At 39.9% G+C, this 24,906-nt stretch overlaps 1 protein-coding gene and 1 pseudogene across 1 annotated transcript in view; both read right to left on the bottom strand.

The window, feature by feature from the left end:
- RhoGAP19D (Rho GTPase activating protein at 19D) overlaps positions 1 to 24,906 on the bottom strand; it is a 636,771-nt gene that overhangs the window by 206,035 nt on the left and 405,830 nt on the right. The window lies entirely within an intron of this gene.
- On the bottom strand, positions 17,159 to 17,307 carry LOC139692650 (U4 spliceosomal RNA; annotated as a pseudogene).

A 24,906-nucleotide genomic window follows, 5' to 3' on the forward strand; every position in this document is an offset into this window, starting at 1 on the left:
TGATACCTCGCCTATCAAGGAAATAAACATCTAGAAAAAAATAGACGGTATCTGTACATTATAGTATAATTCAAGATACATATATGAATTTGTGAATAATACGAGACGTACGTACATGACATGAGTATACAGGAAACATTTCCGATTATTACGAGATTTTGTGGTCATACTATATTCCATACATGGGTACCTAAGGTACTAAAAATCACTTGTATTGAAAACCATCACAAATATTTAATTTCAAAGTACTTGGAGAAAAGTATTAACATGAAAAGAAAGACGTACCGCACCTAATTGATCAACAGGAAGTACTTTAAACAATGTCATTAGCCACTTAATGAAATTCTTCATGTTGTAACTCCTTTGGAGAACATACCTAATTACCTTTCTACTAATGCAAGAGAAACCTCTTCTCATATAAGCAGCAAACAGCTGCAGATCTTTAAAAGGCTGGGAACGCCACAAAGGCTCGCAGAGAAAATCTAGAAACGCAGTAAAACAGCATTTGACAGCCCATTAATGGCTCGTGGAAACCTGGCAAAAGTTAAATTACGCCTCCCAAGACATTTCATCATCATCGTATTCTCGGTTAACGTGGGTAGACACGCGGTTCGTTTCCTGGGAGATCTAGTATTCATCCATCATAAATCGACCGAGGACGATTCCTAGGAAGCAAAATCGAAAGCCTTTCCGAGGAAAGAAACGGAGATACACCAGCAGGTTTCATACGACCTCATGGTCACTCAGTTGCTGTCTACAGAAAAGAAAGTATTACCGATAAACGCGATAAACGAGAAAGCACATGTGGTGGAAAAAAGTTTCAAGAATCCAACCATACGTTGCGAAAGGATTCATTTTGTCCATGTTAAGTAGCGGACAAATAAAATATACTAATTGGCGAAGATATGTCAAACTTCGTGACTGAATTGTTAGATATAGCAAAAACCTAGTGTGGGAGGAAGGAGAGCCTCCCTTTGGATGCCAATCTCAAGATGTACCTCGAAGGATCTCGTTGGCTATCGACAAAGTGGCAACCGAAGAATTATGTTGCCTTAAAAGAATCAAATGGTATGAATTTTCGCATTCCAAAGTTTCATCGGAAATTGAGAGGTACAAATATATTTAAACACATTTTTCAAACAATTACTTTCTTTTAGCCAATTTCTACAGGTGCTTATACTAGACTTTTTCATCTTTCGCGAGGAACCGTACACTCACAAGAATCCTGTCATAATTATTTTTGTTACACCTTCAATTAATGTTATGGGACATCCCATTACACAAATTAATGCAACATTCAATATTCATATGCAGAAAATAACATCCGAAAGAAATACGATAACCAGCAATATACAGCATCTACTGAGGGCGCAATGGTCACCATAAGGTCCTCTTCTGACGATTCGTTAGTTCACCCCTGTTACGCAAGTATGCTTTTATCAATGAGTATAAATATGCGGCCGGTTTTTGCGGGCACAACACTAACTTTTCGATACAATGAAAAGGTCCTTCTACATCAGATTTAATACAGAAGATTAGAAAATTCAGGAATAACCCGTTAAAATACTACCAACAGCAGTTGCTTACTCAAAATCACGGTAAAAAAATGTTGAACTGAGGTTAGAGCATTTAGCGATCATAACATATGCTTACTACTAGTACTTCGATTAATCTTTGAATAGTGTCAAGCTGAATAATAAATCAAGATAAATACGAGGGGAAAGCGACCACTTGCAATGAGCACGAAGAATCATATGCGTTTAATTTCCTTCACCATTTTAGTCGAATAATGTAAATAGGTAAATTATTATTATTAACAGTACTCTACCGGGCTGGGGTAGGTTTTCGATGAAGGCTGGAACTACACGTTACTGGGCTAAACTAAGCCTTAACTAACTCGACACACAATTTCCTCAAACCCCACGCTAAGTATTACAATAACTCATTCTTAAGCTCGAAAGTTAAATTAAATCGTAACCCTTCGAATTTTGGCCTTTGTTCGATTTTTTCATCCTTTTAACACAAATATTTCACTCACATTTAAGTGTCTCGTGTCTCAGTGTCTTGGGTTAATCATAAAGAACTGCATCACCCGTATTACAAACCCGTAATGCATTCCTGAATTAAAACTAACGAAGCAAGCTATGGCGGTAATTAATTCTCCCTTTCGTTTATCAATGAATTTATCACGGTTTGTAGAAAATGAGGAAGGAAGTATTTCTGGCGCCGAAGAGTCACGCGGTGACATAATGCAGTGGAGAGTTAAGTGAACGGGAGATGTGGGTGATGTATTAACGGAGGAAGTCCCAAGGGTGTGAGGTGGAGATTATAGTGATTGAGGAGGCAGCGAAGGGCAGGAAATGCAGTGGAATCGCCCAAGCGTCACTTTGACCACTCCGATTATAAAGTAGACGTGGTTTTTCTTATATGAGAATTTCCCAGTAATTATTACTTTAACACACAGCGCATAAAAAATCATCACAGATAACACAGCTTACACTCCTTAGTGTTTATATTGTTAATACAAAATCAATTAACGGAGCAGCAAGCCAGTATGCAGGACTTCATTCCCTTATACAATCATTCTACATCGCCCCCATGAGAAATATAAAAGCGGTTTAACAATGTACATGTTTTTGTTTATGTTTTAATAAAATTAATTGATTGCGCTCTTTGAATTACTTATACGATAGAAGCTAGAATTTTTTTAACAATCGCCACTTGATGAATTTTTAAGTGGTTCAAATCCTAAAGAATTACATGTGGTAAGTGGTCAAATTCTAAAGAATCTGACCAGCTGCGACAAATTTTAGTGGTAAAAGATTTATTTCTTATAACATTTTTAAATTTTTGTAACAAATTGAAATAATAATTCTAAAAACTTTGAACAGTTATGACAAATTTTAGGGTTTAAGGAAGATTTTTTAAAATAAAATTTTTAAATTATTAGCATTCATTTGCTTTCTTCATTAAAGTAAGGTGAATATGGTCAAAAGTCTTATTCTCATCTAGCGTTTAATTACACGAAATCAGATTGTTCTACATTTCTCCCAGAAAAAATACGCGACAAAAAATATTTGTCATAGTGATACTGAAATATTGCTTATATTTTAATATAACACGCTGTGTTGGAGTACGGACACTGGGCTGGCATTGATTATACGAGGTTAATATTTCCAGCAGGCTAACCACGAACACGAAAACACATTTCACTGGTGAAGGCGTCCATTAAGAGAGGGTTCAGTGCATGATTTTGAAACATTTGACAGGGAAAGTGAGAGGAAAAAAATATCTTAAACCAATCGTTACTAGCCCTCAGGAACATCTAAACTACCGAGTGGACTACCTTCATTCCATTATTTGGGACTACCAGCATTGCACTCAAGGTCTCACGCATATTCCCCGACACAAGCGATTCTATTTCCAGACGTGCCATCAGTTCTCCGAATCCTACCTTCCCCCAAACACATCACGGGGATTCTAAATGGCATATTCACACCTTTTCCTCCTCGGGGCGCCCCAGTACCTTCCTCAATCACCTCACTCACTCTTCCCAGCTATTTCCACTCAAGATTCGACGGAAGAGAGACGAACTGCGGAGAAAATGAAAACAACTCTGATCCATGTACTGAAAAAAACACCCTCAGAGATGGAAATCAAATATTATATTGAACAAATTAAAACACCAAAGAGAGCAATGCAAAGGCGCTAGAGAGTAGGAGTTTCACGCCAAAAATTGCACACCGTGAGGTAAAGAGAAACGTGGAAATTGGATGTTAACTGGTGGTTTCCGGTGAGTGTACCGTAGCTCTGTTTAATAACGAGAAAGAGGAGTCCGGTCTCAGGTTCTTCTAACGGGTTTGCCTTATCTACCGACATCTGTCACAAAGGAAGAGAGACAGGAGACAGCCCCAACAGCGAGCTTTCTCCGTTAGCGCCTTCTCATATTGCTAAGCATTTATTTAACAACACCTACGTTGACCATCAGTAATGCCACAGTAATTAACCTGATTTGATAGATACGAGTAGACATAACCTTTTAACAAGTTCTAAGACGAGTGGAATTTAAATAATTAGGGTATGAAGACATGTTACTTAGTGCCGCCGGCTCTTTCTTTCGAAAAGTTTCAGAAATCGAGAGAATCACACAGCTCGAGTTTTCCGAGTATCCAAAGGCATCACAGCATTTGAATCCGGTGCTCTTCGTTAATTACCTTAACGATACAGTCTCTAGGTTTGAACGCTGCCATTTAATGCACAGGCACTTCATAAAAGGACCAAGTCTTCACAGATATATTGCAGTGAAGATCCCTCGGTCAAATGTAGCTCGAGAGAAAGATACCATTTTTCGGACCACTTTCATTCAATATCGTTTTCTTCCTGTTTCTAAGGTTTGCTGCACAGAAGCGGAGAGACTGACACAAATAAAAAGAAACCACAAGCAAACTTTTATCGAGTATGCATAAAGACTTAAAAAGCTATTTTTAAAAATTCAAGAAAAATACTTAATACAAGTTGAACTTAATAACCTTTTTTATTCCTCGTATTTAAACTGAAGCTCTCACGTAGTATGCACACGATAGAAGAGAACAAAACCTAACTTAGGTGAAAACTTCAAGGTTTATCTCACATTACTCCCCCTATTATTTATTTGAGTAAAAGCAATCTGTGTACTGCTTCGAACAGAAATGAAGTGAAACGATATTTGGAAGCTTATTTGGAAACAAATAATCAAATTATTCGTAAATATTCACCATAGACGCATTAACTAAGAACTCAAACGATAAAGGAAAGACTCATTTCAGATATTCCAAATCTCGTCCTGCACTGGTCTCAATTGAAGAGATTATCTTAGTTTTCTAATTTTACAACTTCTTTCACTTCCAACTTAGAAACTGCTAAACGCGACTCTGAATATCCCTCGAAGAAAGTTAAATCCATGTAAAAGATTAAGACCCACTCTTGACCACAATCGCAATGACAATAAATCCTAATTCCGTAGATCGACAAGGAAATCGAGAGAAAGCGCTATCCCTTACTTTAAACGAGGACAAAGATTAGCCTTACGCTACATCTCCGAGCCATTTGAAAAAAAACCCTTTTAAAAACTCAATGCTCATTTTACTTCCCTGAAGCTAATTCGAACAAGTAGTGTCGGTAAGTAGGTCGGCCATATCTGCAGCGTCGACATCAGTTCATACACGAAGAGCCAGTACCCACCACTATCACTCCCGTCCGCTCACGTGCGCGAAACATGCATGAGAAAGCACTAGCCACGAAAACCATTTACGACGAGCCTCCCCCTGCTCTTCTCCCCCCGACCCCAACCGAAAACTCTTCGGATGTGCCTGTGGCTATAAGAGTTTCGCCTGATCGCGGACCGCGCCCCGTCGGACATTTAATGAATCTTCCTTTGCGTCGGAGGCTTGGAAACCCAAGATGAAATCGACAGAAAGCCATTAAAAACCTCAGGGCCGAGGCGGAAATAAATTTGCACGTGGACTACTATAGCTTCCACCAACGAAGCCATGGATTCCAATGAACACAGAAAGAGAGCCGCGTCGAATCTTCGAAAAGGTAGCAAACTCATTTTTCCTTTCAATAGCGTCTCAAATCATTCTCAAAGGAGATAAAATTCTTTCTCCCGACAACGAGCATTAGTACACTAAATATCTACCACCATAAAATACCTGCAAAGAAAAACTTTACACGGTAACGCTCGAATGTTAACTTGTAACTACTTTCCTTGTAATAAGCCACAAACCCTATATTTTGTATGTCATGTACGTGATTTCATGATCACCAACTTAATCATTATGTTACGAGCCTATTCAAAGCCTCTGTTAATAGCCAAAGATGCTTGACTTCTTTATGAAATTCCAGCTCATTTACTCTTTAAAATTCATTATTGCATTGGTCTACAAATTGAAAACCTTTGCTCCTGCATGAAATTCCGTACCACATATCATGCTTTTTACATTATATCCAGAAAACTCCCTATGTAATGTGGCCATTGTGTGATTCCTTTTGTATGTATTAGCCAGTTAAATGTATTTATGTACGTTACTAGTCGTTCTTTCTCAAATACTACAATTTCTGACTATATTCCACATGGTCTGAGGTGCAATTATTGTCAGACCGAATATATCCACTTTCTCCCGCATCTACACTTACTGATTAAGTTAGGGAAACTAAGTGCACACCCTGGCGCAAAGGCACTGACGGAATATGAATGAAAACGGTCACTTTGTGATTTTCGTGAGCAGTGTTCCATTAAATTACAAATCATTCGAAATGAAAGCAAAGGAATAATACTCCAACCATCCTAAACAAAAACTTGACAACATTATCACCCTGCTCTACGAAAATTAAAGAAAAAACTGGGTGAATTACTTGACGAAAACCTCACGGCATTTTAGTCTTGCGGTAGTGCGCTAAAGTGCCAAAAATGCCAAATCGTGGAGCCATTGGAGGACGAAAAAGGAGTAGTATTTATAAACAGTGTTGCCAAAGCTAACGTCTAGAACACACATTTTGAAAGCGTCCTCAATAATAATGCCTTAAAACCATACGCAAATCTTCTTGACAAAAATGACTCGATCAATGACCAAATTATAAACAAGGGACCAACTATACAAGTGGTCTATCAAATCTAACAGAGCCCCAGGGAAGGAATTGGCACCGGAAATTACCTCCTTCCTAGAAAAAATATCCAATTAGACCTTATCGGAAAGTAAATTACCGCTAGACAGGAAATGGACCACGTCAATTCCATTTATGAAATCAAAAATAAACGACATCACAGCATTAGCTATCTCAATGTAATTAATATTCCTTTTATGCAAAACGTTTGCACATGCACTTCGTAAATATGCAGGGTCTTACCACACGGGCTCCGAAAGAGTATATTTTGTGAAACACAACTAGGGCTATTCAAGCACTTCCCCAAAACGGAGGAATCAAGAAAACATTCAGATATACGAGGGTCATCCGGAAAGTAGTACCCGTTCGTGAAATAAAGACACAAAAGTAAATATTAACAAACATAAAAAATTTTATTTGAAAGAGGATACTTTAAACTACTTCTCAACATAATCTCCAAGCAAATTAAGGCATTTGTCATAACGTGTGACAAGTTTCTGTATTCCTGCTGCATAGTCCTTCGCCGCCAGCTCATTGAGATACGCGAGGGACCCATCTTGCACAAATTTTTGCATAATGCAGATGGTGTTTAACAATTTCATGAACAATTGTTCGAGAAACATTGGGAAAATGCTCACAGATGTCATCAATTGTGACGCGCCGATCGTTCCTCACGAATTCGTCAACTGAGCTCACCAGTTGGTCTGTAATGACAGACGGTCTCCCCGAACGCTCATCGTCGTGTGTGTTCCCCCTCCCCATGTTGAAGTTGCGACACCACCGCCGAACAGACGACTCGTCCATTACATTGTCTCCATACACCTCCTTTAATTGGCGATGAATATCACATGGGCGAACGTTTCTTGCATTGAGGAATTTAATCACTGCCCTCACTTCACAACTGGCGGCGTTCTCAATTTTTTTAAACATTGTAAACAATCACAGAAACAACACAGGCAATGCTAGCGTCACGCAACTTGGCTCAGAGAAGGCAGACAAGCCACTGAAGCTATCTGACCTCGTCCAGCGGCTACTCGCGTCGTCAGCACTTCATGCGGCACGAACGGGTACTACTTTCCGGATGACCCTCGTATATTCCTACAAAAATCATTTGATCAAGTACCGCAAAATAATTAGATGTGCAAACTTCTATTATGTGGGTTTAGTGACAAATTAGTGAGTTGGCTTGGGGATAATTTATTTGCACGCAAAAATAGTTAGAATTGATGGAATTATGTAGTTCCGATTTGTGAAACTAGCCTCTAGCCTCCTGTAGTGAAGCGTCATCGGTAACCTCTTTTCCCATTTGCATGAACGATTTTATTTCTGCAATAAGCAGCAACATCAGATTAATCAATGGTGATAAGGTCATCTTCGGAGACTTAAGGAATAGAACGGAAAGTGCCGTTCTCTCTAACGATCTCGCCAATACGCATTAATGTTTGGCATCAAAGGTTGGAGTCTCCAATCTGAAAAAAATGAGCAGTAATGACTTCATGGGGGAAAATCCATACATCCTAATATCCGAAGTCCCTCAGGGCTAGACATAAGCATATGGCCCCAAGTAAAGTACATAGTTGAGGGAAACGATAACCAAGAGTCCCACACGGTGAAAGGACGTTAGGAACATCTGCGGAACTACATTAAAGAAAGTTTAAGGATGGGTGCAATGATTTAACCTTGAACACGTGCGGATAATTTTGGACCGAAACTAGAAGGACCTGATTTCGGAATTCAACAAAAAAATGCCCTCCTCGTAACCAATAGTTATAATTATGAACATATGTTCGTTGGGTTACATTTTTATCCTGAGTTGGAACCCCACTGGAAGCACGAAGATTACCTACACGCATTACTTAACATAATCTTAAACGAAATCGATAAATACGAATCGTACGAACATAACGCTGAAAGGGAGGAAATGATTTAAGTACTTACGCTACAAGATCTTTCGGTAAAGATACGGAGTAAAGAGAAACTGTCTAACGGACCGATGCACGGAATACATTTTCACAATTATGAACCATAATAGATGGAAAAAATGACATGAAAATTCGAACTTCCCGAAAATAAAATGATGCTCGTGACTGATAGCCACAAATTATCCTAATGAATGCTAATCCAACACCTCTTCCACATGCGGCGGCTTGCACGATAGGTTGTAACACAGTTAAAATTCGCATGCTCTGCACGATGCAGAAGATTGAAAACTAGAAAAGGAAAGTGAGATGCATTTCTATTAGTTTTCAGCATTTGCAATATTGCACTAAACATATATAAAGATACATTTTTTCTGTTGCTTGGATTTACAACAGTGTAGGCAGGAATGCGAAAAAAGGCACCGACAAGGTTAATATGTTTAATGCGATTAAGTTAAGCAGGCGGGTGAATAATTACAAAAACTTAATTACGTCAATAAAACGATGATCATCATACCTCTATACCGCACCCTTTGACCTTTTCAACTAGTCCTAAAATTTGCACGTTATTCTTTTAGCATACTGTATGTCTCACGTGGGTTAAATTTCGACATCCACTACGTATTTCTATCTAGAGTTGACAGCTATAGTTTCACTTTAATTAATACATGGTGCGGCAACATAACTTCTTTTCTTTCAAACGCGAAACGCTTTCAAAAAAGGAATTTATGTTGCCATACCTTGTAGTATCTCATATGTATATATACACACACATATATATATATACATATACATATATATATATATATATATATATATATATATATATATATATATATATATATATATATATATATACACACATATATATTACACACACATACATATATGTATATATATATATATATAGTAATTAAAAAAACTAGACAAAAACTACATTTTAGGAGAAAATTTTGGAGGAGAAAAGGGACCATTTAATTCGCACCCCATTTCATCACTAAATGCACTCCTCGAAGTGAGATTCACTCTTCAATACGGATGAATGCCGGAGACAACCGTAAATCCTCCTCCTCAATCGTTCTCACATGTGAGGCACTCAAAAGTATTTCATTAGCACTTATGAGGCATAAGACCAACACTACCTCACCCCAGTCTCTTAATGGCATGTCATCATGTCAGCCTACGAGCGAATACTTTGTCTAACTATAGCTTGGCCCTTTGGCGGCAGTCGTAAAAAGGGAAATGAAACAGCCCGCGTAAGAAAAAGGAAATAATTCATCAGTGGACTCAACGTGTCCGAGGCTTCTAAGGTCGCACGATGAGTAACCGAAGAGAACACAAAAGAGACTGAGAATATAGATGAATATAATTTTAACTCGTTAGTAAATTACACCATCGCATTCCTGCGAATGCTCTATCCTGATTTCGCAAAATAAATTAAGTTGGGGCATGTAAGTACAAAGGAAAATTAATATGGGTACATTTAATAACATGGTGAAAAAGGTTTACACGATTAGTCAATACGGGTATTTAGATAGATTTACGATGCCATTTTTCCCACGAACAATAAGGAATCAGAATAAAATAACGTTTTTCTGACCGTACTAGCAAGGAAAGGTGTTTTTGTCAAGGGAAGTCGGGTGTGTAATCAACCCTTGCCACACACCCTAGCGGTGGCTCGTAGACTACAAAATAAAACTAACTACGCGAAGATTGAACCAGAATCAAATCTGATATACCTAACATGGGCACCCAGAAAAATGGAATGTGGAATAATATTACACGAGGATGAAGTGAATACTGAAGGTGGAGAATGAGGCATAAAAAGAATACTCAGAAAGGATAACATGACAGCGAATAGAGGAAAACTTGGGCGACATGGTAGGCACAAGATTGGCTACTGCTGTTTGATGGAATGGGCATACGTAAAAGAATGGAGTTGACACAGATTAGGTCGGATTCAGAAGTTATGCAGCAGTACGGAAGACGTCAGGAGTAAGTGGAAGAGCAAAATAAACGTGCAAACGAATTAAAAGCAGTATGAGAGGAATACATTACTATGTTACTTAGCTTGAACCATGGAGTCAGAATCTTTCAGATGACAATTGTGACAGGAAAAAATTTAAATGTGGGACTGGTGAGTGCAGTAAATACCACCACCACTAACTGATAATACTATTCTGCGAAACATGCACGAGAGTGGAGATCCAATTTAAAGGTATTTTTGGATCGGAAAATAAGATTATAGCACCGCATACTAGAACACCTCAACGGTCCTTATATTTTCAGGATCTTAGGAGGGCACAGCCAGAAGCTTTAAGAAGAAATATGAAAATAAATATTTACCTCCAAACTGAGTAAATATTTTTTTGATCGACCCTCTTCTTGCGAAATTTCTCGATCCAAACTCGGTTGTGTCGAAATTATTCGCAGATGGAAACTCTCATCCGAAATTATGATCGCAAACGTCAACATTTCCCAAGTCTACTTCCCGGGGCTAAAACAATGCCACACTTTTAGCCGGACAATGACGATATTTAGGGAATGTGCTCACCGAACGGGTGGACGGGCAGGGGCACCTGAAGATACATTTTTGGAGGGAAGAATAATACAATTTTGGAAGGAAGAATGGAAAAGCTCTTAACCACCCACGAGCTTGCAAGCCAGCGCAATAAACGGACAAGGTACAGGATCTAGTATCTGGAATTTGCCATAATGCAGTCGCATAGAATGGACGGGGAGGAAAAAACGGTGGGGACGTGAGAGCGCTGGGGGACATTTAAATTTTTCAGGGAATCGAGGGACATGGGAAAGACGGGAGGAGGGGAAAGGCATGTGGGGAAGGTATCGTAAAACTACGGCTATCTTCGATACGGGAATGGTCTAAACGGCCAACTCTCCCGGACGGCGGAGAAGGGTTAGCAGTCGTAAAGAAAAGATACACAGAGGATCCAAAGGAGACTGCGGAGGGGAGTGAGGGAGAGAGAGTTTGCGACGCTGCGAGAAAAAGAGGGAGAAGAGAGACTTTTGGTGCGAGGAGGGGGCAGGGTGCGGGCGATAGGGTGGACGAGGCGACGAAAAAGTGTGAAGCGCATGCAAAAGCACAGAGGTAGGGGATGGGAGGAGAAAACATTCGTCGGGGAAACGTGAATAAGAGATATACACAATGCGCTAGTGAGTGAGTGGATCCGAGAGGAGAAAACGATTTACAGCAGCATCAGGGAAATGGACGGGAGGTGGGAGTCGAACCGACTGTGAAAAAAAAGGGGGAAGGCATGATCCCAGAATGGTACGTTCGAAACAATGCGCAGCAGAGTACGGCGGAAGATTGGCAACCTTGTACTTTCCAGCGCCAGAATAAAAACCGCAGAATCTGGGAGCGATCACGTACGATTTCGTGCGTTGCAATTTCCATTTATGCTTATCACGCGGACGCGTAGTAATCGCAAAAACACGAACGCCATCGAAAACCAATAGGAACACGGATAAGAAATGTCACAATTTGGGTTCCCATCGAATATCACACCGAATACTATCACCATTCCATATTCTGCGCTTCAAGTGGGGAAGCTGCAAATCCCTAAGGTGGTATGAAAATCCAATTCAGCTGTGTTCGGTCGGATATGAAGATACTCTAAGATGGTGCTCTGGAAATTCATGTTTGACGAAACATTTGCCAAAACAAGCTGAAGAGATTATTTTCTGCAGAAAAAATTCTTACGAAATTGAATGCAAAGTTATTGGGGTTGTTTTAGAGACGACAAGTAAAATAAAGTATTTCTTCAACAGCCGAAGTTAGGTAAGGTACAAAAAAAAACAGAATACAGAGTGGCAAGCGCTACCAGCGCAATTTCGGTTTTTTCCTCGGGGTGTTTGTGCACATCGTCGGTTTTACGGGATGGTAGAGCCTTTCCTCTGATAGAGGGCTGCATTAAACCATTTCATAGTGCACTCCACCCAACGTAATCCCCAAAATCTTAACGTAAACGGGTTGCGCGACATACATGAGTCGCGTAGTCAGATCGCCTTTTGCCTTGCGTCGCATAAGACCAAATGTATACCATGATAATTCGCGCATTTTTGTCATCACGTAACTTAGGCATTCCAAACTTTTTTCACCGATGTATCAACGCGTGATTATTTGCCTTTCTCTCAAATTTTTGCTCATTTAGCAATAAAATAGGCCGATTAGCTCATACTACCATCTTCCGTCGTTAAATATCCAACAATGGTGACTCAACATTCAATAACGGCACAGTCATCAAGGACCTTAGACTTATTTATTGTTGACGTCGTCAAATGAAATAGCAGTCACGCAAATAAAAAAGTATGGAAAATAGAAGTCTTAAAAAAAGGAGTTGGACAAGAATGCAACCTTTCGCCTTCCCTGTTATGGCACATATACATGTATCTGCAGAGGAGGCAATAAAAAGTAAGCACAAGAATTGGGCATCAAAGGAATCAGGTGAATAGCGAAGAATTAACATCCTCCCGCTCGCAGATGAAATAGTATTATTCAAAAACGCGAGAGGCCTGTAAAAACTCAGAATATCATGGAGCAAGTATTTCGGTAATATAATAAGGAAATCAAAAACAAGAAAACTAAAATTCTTCCATGTGGAAGAGAGAAGACGAAGTTTGATATGAGAATTCGAGGAATGAAACTAGAGCAAGTGAAATCATTCATCCAGAATGACTGGGGGGGGGGGGGGGGAGTTCGACCAACATCAAGGAAAGAATACGATAGCTCAACCTCAGATGGTGCTCATGAAGATGATGCAACTACGAACTACGTCCAAAGAACCTGAGGTTGCAACACAAAGAAGGAGTTCGTCAAAACGCTCCTATGGATCATGGCACTCTACGGATCAGAGACATAGAACACTGGAATATTGGATAAGTGAAAAAAAGAGGCCTTTGAAACATGGTGCCGGAGGAAAACGTTAAAGATTAAAGGGACAAATAAAGAAAGGAACACGGAAATATATAGAATAGTAAAAGAGGAAAGGACCAAACGAAGAACTATACGGCAAAGAGGATATATATGGATTGGAAAAACATTGAGGCAGTATTGATTAGTTAGAAACATAATAGAAAGTTGAAGAGAATATCCCACGAGGAAGACCACAAGCCAAGCACAAAGGACAAATTAAAAAGGACGTAAAACAAAAAATCTATCGGGGAAGATCGATTTAATTGAATATAGAAGAATCGAGGATTAGAGTAAGCCCATTTTAGAATTGAAATACTGATGATGCACAGTTCAACCAGGCATATATCAGCAGTATTAGTAGCTATGGTCGCGGCGTGGGAAAATTGCCTGCAGTGTCACAAAAACAGCTCTGGGGATTTACAACTATGTTGTAAATCAGATGCGGCGGAATGACGTCTTGACTCGCACCCTGGCTCGTGACTCTCAGTCCCACGTCGTGCTGTGAGCAGCCTGCTAGTTCTGAGAGCGCACTCTACATGTAGGTAGGTACGTAAATCAATACGATGGCATCGGAGCAATTGAAGGGGATTCAAATATGGCGTTTAAAAGCTATATTCAATTAATACATTCATTACCTCGTAAAAAAAAACATTTTCCGCAAGATCCCGACCCTAGCCAATTCCAGACGAAGACCTTTCTAATTTCATGCATTATCCATGATTTTCCCTATTGACCGGTTACCAGAAACCCTGATTATGTCAATAATATCCGAACGCAAAATGAAAACTGCTTAAGTAATTAAAGTTAAAAGCGATATATCCAACACGAAAATGACTGTTACCAAAGCATTCCTTCAGGCGAGGGGATTTCTACAAAGTCTGATAATGTATTCCCCTTAAAATGGATAGAAGTAATAAAAAGGTTAACATAACTCGGACCCCGTTTGTGAGATTCTCGAGAAACCTCCCACCACATTACTATAGAGACAAACCAAAATCGTTGTCGAAAATGCTGTAAAACCTAAACGTGAATACACATATACGAGATATGTTGATTGTAAGAAATCGATTATTTCATTTAGTCAATTCAACCCTTTACACAACGCTTAGATAAAGTAAAACTTGTGCACCAATAACGAGAGTTAAAATGTTTAAACCATTTTGAAATTTTTAAACAGATTGGAATTCCTAAGAATTATATTTGCATTTAAATAGTTTGAATATACTGAAGAATCATCAGGAATTTATCAATTCTTGAAGATACTTCATTGAAATTAAACAAGCTGAATAAATAAATTATGCCGAGGAAGGCAAAGTCACTATAACTTTTATACATTTATTCAACAATATACCTTTCTTAATGGGATTCAACGATGTCTCGGCGGCAACAATATCTCAGATTCAATATCAACATTGGAAATGTAAAACCAATCAATACAGAAAAAGAAATAATTAAAACTTTTCTTTTCTTCTTATTAAAAAAAGAAATATTAAATTACCTATTTGTCTGTATGGAAATGGCTACGGAGTCGAGACCTTTAACACAATCCACGCAGCGAGGGAGTATTAAGCCGGTGGATGCACGAAGGAATGAATCACTCGGTAGGGAATTAACCGGGGGGCATGCCGGACTACTGACGTCACAAAGATCCAGAGAAAAATACTTAGTTGCTCTCATAGCACCGTGGTAACAATGAATGCGAGGATAGACTAATATTTCATTCAAAGCGAAGCCTAGAACGCTATTATTCATTGCTGTCAAGCGGCTGCTCATTTCCCAGCATTACACCGTGAGTGCGGGCTCATACCACTAAAGTTAGGAGACAGTGAAGCAAAGAGGAGTGTATATCAAGATGCGATAATGCCAAGTAACAAGCGATTCGCCATGATATTAATGAATGCATTTTTCAAGGTTTGGTCATGCAATTACATTTAAAAATGAAATAAATATCATGCATACCTAATCAATATTTACTAGGAATATGAATGTATACATATACACATACACACACACACACACACACACACACACATATATATATATATATATATATATATATATATATATATATATATATATATATATATATATATATATATATTTCTATATATGTATTTATATGTGTTTTTAAAGTATATATATATATATATATTTCTATATATGTATGTATATGTGTTTTTAAAGTATATATATTTATGTATGAGTCTCACTTGAAGAAGGCCTCTGAGAGGGCCGAAAGCTCGAACAATTTACCAAGTGAGGGTCCTTTTAAATGTTACTATTCTATTTGTGTTCTATTGTGCCGTCCCATTATTGTACCGCTCGTATGAGTTTTTCCGTACAATCGTTATATATATATATATAAATATATATATATATACACACACACACTAGGACTTATATACATTTTTTATATATACACACACACTACGACTTTTGTCATAATCGAATGAACTCAACGAATTTCAGTACACCGTTTTAGACGACTTCCAATCCTTATCAATAATTGAGAACAACGCCACATGTATAAGTGCAATAAAAGATGTCTTCAGGGGTTTCAGAATCTAAAAGCTCTCATAAATCGCGGATGTGTTTAAAAATGCCACAGGCAGTAAATAAAGGGCAATCACTGATTACTTAAGTTCTTTCAGGTCATTAAAAGGTAACTATCTTTTTATACGATAAAAACTACCAATTTTCCCCAAAAGGCATTCATTTACCCGCACATAAAAACACCCACTTAATGGCAATTAAAATAAAACGATAATCAGTATTATTTAATTGGCTAAAATTGATCAAAAAGCTATTTTTTACGAATAGAATGAATACAATAGAAAAACAAACAATCTGATGCATAAACATGGCGCGACTTCAGATGAAAAATACGAGGCTCAGATTTTAACTTGCAATGCTTTTATCGACAGCCTTCGTTAATGCACATAATATTTTCGGAATGATGAATGACCAATTTAAAGGTGATGGATGCGCCATCTATGCACACATTAGGGTCTTCAATTAATTAGTGACATCAACGATAATGATATTTCTATCTTGGGGGACCTCATTGATTTGTAAATAACGGCGCCCACCCATTTACGTTACCCATTCTCTATCATTTTTGGAGACTTTAATTACAGCCGATCAATTTATGCCGAAAAGGCACGCTTCCCTGGCCATTTGGCACGTATTATGACTATGGGAAAATTCCTTAGACTGGTGGAAATCAATTAAACTTTCTCCTCGGAGGTAAGGAATGGTATTGCATAAAACTAGTTATGATAATGGTCCATTTGAGTCGCGCCTAAATTTCCTCAGCGTTTTTATTTTTGTTTCCCGACCGCCATGTCCGGAGATAATTGAAACACGACTTAGTAAAAATGAGGCAAAAAGTTAGATACTGCTGATGGGATCGCAGAACGCTCGAAAGTTGATGAATGGCACGAGAAAAGGGGTGTGGCGGTCTTCTAAGTTCAGCAATGAGGCCCAAAGCATAAAAGTGCAAGGAACGAGTTTCCCTCGCCATAAGAAGCAAGCAAGGACCCTTTCTTCAATAAGAAAACGTACTCCACCCTCCCCACCTTCTCCTCTCGTCGACGTATCCGCAAATAAATATGTCCTGAATAAGTCACGCTACGCTATTCTCGTTAATGACGGCCAATTGAGTGGATGGATCCGGGCCTAAAAGTCCATTGTTACCGGGCCCAATAAATCGGGCCAGTAGAAGAACGAAGTTTCAACGATTGGTTTCAACTAGCAATAATCGCACCTTGGTAGAACCTCATCGGTTATGATACTGCCTCTACGCACCCAGGAAACGAAGCAAGGTTGGTACGTTGGTTAATGTGCTCGCTTCCCACCCTCGAGAGTCCAGGTTCGCATCCCCGCAGAAATGTGTCTTAGGTGAAGAGTGGACTAATTCTAACAACGGGTTTCTCTCCACTCTTTCCTCAATCCCTGGTTATCCTACCTCCACCAAATGAACCACTAATCCCTAATGGTCCAAATGACTTCAGCTCTCGCCTCCCCCAATAACTAATGCTACCGGAAACGAAGACGGGAATAGGCCCATAGAGAGCACATCCGCTCGGCATGAGAGGACGACGTATGTATGTACATATATATCAGCGGAGGGGGAGTGAAGGAGAAACCATCGCCACCACGTCGGCTTCCTCCACGAGAACACGTCAGCAGGTGCCGCGTCGTGTGCTCCATTCACGTCGACCTTCCCGTGTGCGCTCAATAAAGCTCGTGAACATGCGATCCGTTTGCGTCCCGAACCCTCAGACGTCCCGGGAGATGCGATCAGCCCTCCGAAGGCCACGAGCTTCGAAGAGAGCCTTAGCCGCGGAGAGCGGGAATTGGAAGACGGTAGCGGAGGGAGAGTGAGAGAGAGACGATCGGCGGGGTTAAAAATTGAAATGATCAATTCCAAGCGTGGACTAGAGGTGGCCATATATATCTGGGATCGTAAAAGTGGGGTAAAAGAGGAGAGCAAATACGGAACCAGCGAAAGAGATACGTAAAACATGCAAATGAGGGATACTGGCGGGCCAACGTTGGCCGAGACGCATAGGTTATGACAGAAAATTAGAGGTTTCGGGAGGGAGGAGCGTGCCTTAAGGCGGGAGTGTTTCTCTGAAGTGGTGAATGGCGGAAGGGTTTGAGAAAGGTCGCGGGCGATAGTCGACTATACGATACTTCCCTTTTATTGCTTTTCGGATGGTTTTGAGGGAGATTCCTGACACCGAAACCACCAAATGGCCCCAGGAGAAAAAAATGAAAAACTTTAGAGACGTTGAGAAGGGTGGATATACCAGGAAACAATTCAGAAGAGTCGCCATGGCTCCCAACCTATCCTTTATTGTATTTTCCAATTTCAGTTATCTAAGAAAATTATTCCATTACTTTAGGAGAATCTGGCAACTTGGGTGCACGTACTGGAAAAATGTGGAAAATGTAATATAAGGGGATGTTGGATGAGAAAAATAATTTAACCAAGATAACGAAGAATACTGAGTAATGAGCCAAAAAATATAAAAGAATGAACAGGGAATAAAAGGGAGGGTAGATAAGTCATCAATATTTGAATTGATGTAAATAGTGATAGCTGATGACCAACGATCAAATTTCACTGGGTCAAGCAACTCAAAAGCCTTAAATACTAAACAGAAATTCAAATAGTAATTTCATACAGATAAAACTTTTCCACTTTTCTCCAGTTACATCGGGAAAAAAGAAGTTAAGCGAGAGTCCGGAGTGGCATATATCTGCCACCAGCTAAAACCAGATGTTGGTAAAACTAAGTTTTATTCACGAAGAATCCGTGGAATCGAATAAACAGATGAAAATTATCCTACATGAATATTTCAGGGACAAATACATAAATATAGCTGGTAGCATAGAAATAGAGAACAGTAAAATAAAGAACAGATAATATGAGAAGACAGAGATAGAAAGTTATTAAAATACTGGTGGGCGATATAAATACGTCTGATCATTCGCGAGTATCCTCTTATTGACGTGCGAGGGTAGGTATTGACTACGTTGTAGTATCTCTTGAGTCTGCCATCGCAATCGGGGGCGAGGCAGCTCAATGAAGCGGCATGGACGAAATAGGGGAAATGATGCCGCGGAATGTCATCGTTACGGTCGACCGATTGTCCTTGACGACCAATCGCCGAAGATCCATCGCAAAATATTAACTCTTAATTGACTATCGATTCCGATGCATCTGCAAACCCTTTTCCCTCGAATTACGGAGCATTTTCATACTTGGCAGGGAATGGAAAATATTTTGATAGTTAAAATATTAATCCCAAAGGAAAGGCTAATGTACTACTGTCACTACGTCCACAAGAATGTACATATTTTATCAATATTTGCAAAATGATCATACGATTTACGACCTCGAGCATTAAATAACTAAGTTGAGAACTTCATTAATCGCTTCCTTCATACTAATAAATTAATTAATTTCTTTTTGAAATTACATGTTCAGAAAGAGCATTAGAACCACTACTACAAGACAGCCAAATGTAATGCTTTTTGCACATTAAATACTAATAAATATACATAAGCGTATCAAACAGAAAACTAAAAGTTGATTATTCAAATGAATTTGAACAATGATATAAAGAAAATACATAATATATTTTTAGAAACCTTACTTCATTATAGTCAAGAAATAAGAGTGTATTAAATAGACGTATTATTGAGGAAATTCCGTTATTTGCACACAAAATTAAATATGTTTAATCAGATATTTTTTTTAAATCGCTAACTAAATTTATTTTATTTGGTATCAAATAACTATTGGGCAGATATTCGAATCTGCAATTATCAAGCATCGAAATTTGCTTCATCCTTTGTAAAATACTAAATATACTTGAAAGACGACTACAAAGTATCAGCATAATATTAATTAATAAATTACAAATTAAAAAAAAATAGTTTGGTTTGTGGTGACGTACGATGACCATTTACGTCTATTTTCCACTCATTTGTAAAATAAAAAGAGATGGTGAATGTAACCACAGTCAGCGCTTTCTTCTCGCACATATTTGCCAACTTTTTTTGTGAACCAAAATAACGCAAATCTCTTCGGAAACGACGATGTATGCTCGTAAAATGCCCACCGAAGGCAACAGAGGAGTTCATGCACGGAGTGAGGGAAGAGTTGATACGTATAATTCATGACTTGCGGTCCTCTTTTTGTACAACTACGAAACATCTCGCAAGCACAAGCGAAGCCTTCGTCTTGATCATTCCTCGGCAATATCCTATTATATCTCCGTCCTACTTTAGGAGAGGAAAATGGAGCAAAATGCCCGCAATCATGTGATGCGCACAAGTCCATTGGTTTGGGCGAGGGTTATATAACCTTGGCCCGTACAAAGGGCCTCACACTCCTCCACTTCCTCACGGCATCAGTATGGTAAGTAACCTTGAAAACTTAAAAGGAAGGCTTGGACTAATAGAGCTACACTTAAAATCTGCTCTTTGAAAATAAATTGAAAAAAATCAAATTCGCACCATATTCCGGAAAAAAAAGTACGTACGTTTATTGCTTTTTCTTTATTAAATTGATGAAAGACTCGGCTGTGATAAAGTTACCCACAGAAAATGTCTCACCATTTGATTTGAAATGACTTGTACGCACAAAAAGTTTTAAGTTAGCTATCAAATTAAAATCAAATATTTACTTAGCAAATCGCAATGAAACGAAAAAACTAAATCACGAATTTTAACAGTCGGTGGCCAACTTCTTCAAGTAGTAGCATATATGGGAGGCGACCGACGGCTAAGGTCATTTGCGCCATTAGGGATGGCTGGGAAGGAAAGGGTGGAGAGAAACCCGGCGTCGGCATTAGCCTACTATTGTCGAAAGACGCCAAGGGGTCCGCAGTTTAATGTCCCATCCGACGGACGCACCCGGACGGATGAATCCGGTCCCTCTCGGTGGGGAGCCTCTACGTAAGCTACCGCACTATCCCACAACTTCTTCAATACCTCACATTTTTTTAAAAGAGATAAGTTAAAGTAAGATAAACATGCTACAAATAACTGTAGAAATGATTGTGGCCACCACTTGTGGACACCATTGACTGCAAGTTCGTATTCAAAAGAAGGGAAGGATGTGGTACCGTTTAATCAGGAGAAAGAGAAACCTATTAAGTGTGCGCAAAGGCTAAGGCCTTCTGAGTTCTTTAGAATGCGTGTACTACGCGTATTACTGTATTGAGAAACAACAATTGGGGCGAAGGAAAGGAGGGAGGGAAATCCGACGCCGGCTTTGGCCTACATTTAGTCAGGAGTGATGTACATTTTAAAGTCCCATCAGGTGAGTCATTAAAGTGCACTTTTAGAAGCGAAAGCAGTGTAGGAACCGAAACATCGCCGGGAAATCCCACTTGCTACTGAAACGGGAATCTCCTCCGTAAGGGAAATTAGCACAGGAGAGAACAATAGCCTCAATTCGTACTAACCGAGGTATTTAGATAAGATCTATACCCTTCCAAGATGGTGGGTGGACGGACGCACCACGCAGTTAAAGGAAAGGAAAAGATAATGCACTCAGCTGGAAATGGACCACGCATTGGCCAATACGGAAAGAGTAACATACAGACATGAAAATTGCATGTCTGCATTGCATGAAAATTGATGTTGGCATATTAATACTAAGAGCTTACTTTTACGAAGGTCAATGCCATTATTATTATTATGGATATTCTATCGGCTGAGGGAGGTTTTTGATGGACACAGCATATGCCACGATAGAGTATACATTCCTTTACCTCTCCCAACAAAATAAACTGACATTCGAAACCACAATAACCCCCTCTTCAATTCCGCATACTTCTTCCCTCCCTTCATTCCGTACAACATTCCTATCCCATTTCCATAATAACGTTAACGAAGCATCCAGCTAGATTATCTGACCTACTGAAATTCATCTGAAGCATTCATGCAATCCGTTTATGCCAAGTATTAATATTTTTACGGCATTAGTCAGGCAGTATAACACGTTATAAAGAATTGGTAGATTGAATGAAGATCCTGACAGCAGAGAGAGGAGAATGTTGAGTGGGTGATAAGAGAGAGTACAATCAAATAAAGAGAGAGGGTATGGGAGAAATAGGATGAAAAAATTTATTGAGGAGGACAAAGATGTGGAGGATGCGGCCCGGATGGGCAATATAAGGGACAAAGAAGGGTCGAGGGATGAGGTCAAGGATGACCATCGAGTGGGCGGGATAGGGACACCCTCTGAAAATTGAGGGAGGGAGAAAGAGGGATACGACAAACCCTCCCCCCCCCCTATTCCCTTGATCGTCGCATCAAGGGGGCGATGAAGGGAAGTGAGGAGAATGCCCAATTACGAGACGGCGAGGATGGTGAATTACAGGGATCGAGGGGGCGAGGAGGGGTGAGGCGGGAGATAGGGGAAAAGGACGAAGGGAGCACATAACGAAGGACAGAGGCCAACCGGACATACGCCCTTAGATGGACGCCGGGGTTCGAGGTCCGTCAGCGCGTAAGTCGCGAGGAAAGTCGCCCGCCACATGGCGGTGCTTCATCTTTCGGGGGCAACCACAGACGCGACAAAATGCAAGAGAGCCGCGGGAAGGAAGGGGAGGGTCGAAAACGCATGGCATCAGATACTCAAGGACAGGAATGGAGAGATGGAGAGAAACTTGTTCGTGTTACTCCCATGCCCGTGGATAACCAGGCAATGTTAAGCTTATAAAACACACAGGGATTCAGCTACATTAACATCCACACATAACCCCGCGGGACACCGCAAAGGTGTATGATGGGAGGTGTTATGATAGCATCCATTTATGCATACATGGTTAATAAATATTGGAATATGCAATACTAAATACACATAGCTTACGTCAGCTCCTTAACTGGCATTTTTACGGCGGACAAGCGTATTACACCATCTTTACAACAAAAAATAATGCAATAACTAAAGATGAGACAACCAAATACTAACGTGAGCCAATTCGTGTCTTTTTGATGCGTCTAATATTTTAGTGTGTGCAGACCTCTGAATTAAACTCAGCATTATTCTCGCATCAAAGATGTTACAACCCCTCTTATGGGCAGAATTCTAGATCCTAAAAAGGGCGGGGATCAGGAGGGCAACTGGGAAGTCGATACCAGTTGACATTGTAATTGACGATGTGAGTATACAATACGAAGGGCTAATGAACATGAAAATAATTAATAAAACAATAACTAAGCTACGGCATTTCAAATAGCTGTCAACATATAAAACGAATAATTTTAGTCGCGATACCGTGTAACAGTCATGATTATACACTATAAAACAAATTAGATATCTTCCTTCCAAGTGCTTTGATTTCAAAATGTATGAATCACGTCCTCCAACCCACGACTTATTTCTGAGCATATTATTTTTTAGCAGCTCGAATACGGGCGCAGATAAAAACGTACTTCCTGAATAAATTAACCACACGAAATACCGAAGTAAAATATCATATCAATTCAGAGCAGATAAAGGGCCTCGACGACAGTTTCATTTTTTTAATCTCTTTGAGGTGGGAAAAGTAAATATTTTTTAAGGTCAAAGGACTTAGCGGCGATAAGTACCCATTAATCCACTAACATGCGCGTAAAGGAAATCAGTCTCATCCATCCCGATGCTTGATTTTCACCGAAGAAAATCTAAATAGGCAAAAAAATCGATGGTGAGACTGGTTAATTAAAAACGGAACGGAAATGCGGGGAGGGTCACATTCCACGCAAGAGCAGGGACTGAAAAGACCACTGGGTGCTTTCGAGAAGAGGTTTGCTATATTTAGAACCATAATTTACAATCACAACAAACCGGAATCGAGATCGCTGGCTAGCTGGGTCGCCGCCGACGTTCGGTTGAGTTAAAAATGTCCGAGTGGTGTAGGTGAGACCTGGATCAAGCCTCGGGGCATCCGGTTCCGACGTCTCGGGGAGTATTCCAGAAGCGCGCATCGCTTCGCCCTCATCGCTCGTTTCATCCCGGCGGCGGGCGGCAGATTTGACGTGGACGGTTTCGAGGAAGAGCAACCGGTAGGCAGGTATGCGTCGTGACGGTGTACACGTCGCCGGCGACGTCACCCAGGCGCCACGAGTGAATGAGCCACGGACTTCCCAAGGTCCAAATGCGGTGAGTGAGAAAGGGAGGGCGAGGGAGAAAAACAAGAGATGCTCCTTCTCTTCCAGGAGGCTAAGGTCTGCCGATCTGCTGCCCGCAGTGGATGGAGGACACATTGCTATTCCATACCCGCGTCAAAATTTCGTAGGATTCGTGTGAATAATGTTGCTTTCATCTGTTACTTCCCTTCTAGGATGAAGCGTGACGGTTTTTCGAAGCTGAAATTTCACAGGGAAAAGAATGAATACCAGTAATTGAACAGTGACTTTAATAGTTTATCACACGGGTTAGGATGGCGTATACCCCCAGGGGCCAGCTTAATTAATTCAAAAAGGAGTATATACAAAATTACGATTAATCACTACGAGGACACTACCAAAATGTTGTGGACTAGAATCGCGCCCAGGCTTTCGATATCCCTTATGCCCGAAAAAAGTAATTAGTTTAATAGTACGATATAACCATAGCTTAGGATCATAACATCGATATCACAACAACAATACTTCCATTTAATCCTGATGCGTCCAAGTATGCATTAGGGCTCGTTCGAGTTAATAAAATACTTCGGGCAAAACTGCAATGATTCCATATAACGACCTTCACAAATCGGCGCGAAAACTTGACGCACTTGAACAGCGACGGAAAAATAAGCTATTAAATAGTAGTTCAAACCTACCGGCATTACCCGCATACAGTTCATGAAGGGCGGATTCTCCATTCGGGTAAAATCCTAATCAGCAGACGAACGTATA

The sequence above is a fragment of the Hetaerina americana genome, unplaced genomic scaffold (assembly GCF_022747635.1).
Source record: "Hetaerina americana unplaced genomic scaffold, ioHetAmer1.1.p SCAF_4, whole genome shotgun sequence".
In the NCBI taxonomy this organism is placed as follows: Eukaryota; Metazoa; Arthropoda; class Insecta; order Odonata; family Calopterygidae; genus Hetaerina; species Hetaerina americana.